Genomic DNA, 1,814 nt, shown 5'->3' on the forward strand with positions numbered 1-1,814 from the left:
GGGACACAGCAAAGGCAGTACTCACAGGCAAGTTTATAGCTCTGAGCTCCTACATCAACAAATTGGAGAGATCTGAAACTAACAATTTAATGACACATCTAAACCTCCTTGAAAAAGAGCAGCAAGATAAACCCCAATCCAGTAGATGGAAAGAAATAATCAAAATTAAATCAGAATTAAATGAATTAGAATCCAAAAAAACTATAGAAAGAATCAACAAAAGAAAGAGTTGGTTCATCGAAAAACTTAACAAAATTGACAGGCCCTTAGCAAATCTCATCAGAAAAAGAAGAGAACACACCCAAATTAATAAACTCAGAGATGAGAATGGAAACATCACCACGGAAACAACCAAGATTCAGAACATTATAAGGGAATACTTCTCAAAACTTTATGCTAATAAGTTTGAGAACTTGACAGAAATGGACCTCTTCCTAGCAAATATTGACATGCCAAAACTAAACCAAGATGAGTTAAACTATCTTAACAGGCCCATATCAAGCACTGAAATAGAAACAGCAATAAGAGACCTCCCAGCTAAGAAAAGTCCAGGACCAGATGGTTTTACCGCGGAATTTTACAAGGCCTTCAAAGCAGAGTTCACACCAATTCTCCTCCAACTCTTCAATGAAATTGAAAGAGAAAGCTCACTACAGAACACATTCTATGAAGCCATCATAACCCTCATCCCAAAACCAGGCAGGGACTCATCAAAGAAAGAGAACTATAGACCCATTTCTTTCATGAACATTGATGCAAAACTTCTCAACAAAATTTTGGCCAACCGACTTCAACAATTCATCCAAAAAATCATACACCACGATCAAACAGGATTCATTTCAGGGATGCAAAGCTGATTCAATATACGCAAATCAATTAATATTATTCATCACATCAACAGGAGCAAGAATAAGAACCACATGGTTATCTCAATAGATGCAGAAAAAGCATTCGACAAGATCCAACACCCCTTTATGATGAAGGTTTTGGAAAAATTAGGAATCCATGGAACATTCCTCAATACAATAAAGGCTGTATATGACAAACCTACAGCCAGCATTATACTCAATGGTGAAAAACTAAAGCCATTTCCTCTTAACTCAGGAACAAGACAAGGATGCCCACTCTCTCCACTTCTCTTCAATCTAGTATTAGAATGCCTAGCTACAGCAATAAGACAAGATGCAGACATAAAGGGGATCCAAATAGGGAAAGAAGAAATAAAACTCTCCCTCTTTGCAGATGACATGACCTTGTATTTAAAGAATCCCATAGACTCCACTCCCAAATTATTCAAGCTGATTCAAAACTTTGGCAAAGTAGCAGGGTATAAAATTAACCCCCCAATATCAATGGCTTTTCTGTATGCCAACAATGACAAAAGTGTGGCTGAAATTAGGAAAGCAACTCCTTTTGTAATACCCCACAAAAAATAAAATACCTAGGAATTTACTTAACTAAAGAAGTGAAGGACCTCTATGATGAAAACTTTAAAATCTTGAAAAAGGAAATCAACACAGAACTTAAAAAATGGCAAAACCTCCCATGCTCCTGGATTGGAAAGATTAACATCGTGAAAATGGCAATACTTCCCAAGGCTATCTACAAATTCAACGCAATACCTATCAAAATTCCACCCTCATTCTTCAAGGAAATACAAGAGGCAATCCAAAAATTCATATGGAACAATAAAAGACCCCGAATAGCAAAAAGGCTCCTCAACGGAAAGAACCCTGCTGGAGGAATATCAATACCAAATTTCAAACTCTACTATAAAGCCATAGTAATCAAAACAGCTTGGTATTGGCATAAGA

The sequence above is a fragment of the Dipodomys spectabilis genome, unplaced genomic scaffold, assembly GCF_019054845.1.
Source record: "Dipodomys spectabilis isolate Male_0828 unplaced genomic scaffold, ASM1905484v1 ptg000308l, whole genome shotgun sequence".
In the NCBI taxonomy this organism is placed as follows: domain Eukaryota; kingdom Metazoa; phylum Chordata; class Mammalia; order Rodentia; family Heteromyidae; genus Dipodomys; species Dipodomys spectabilis.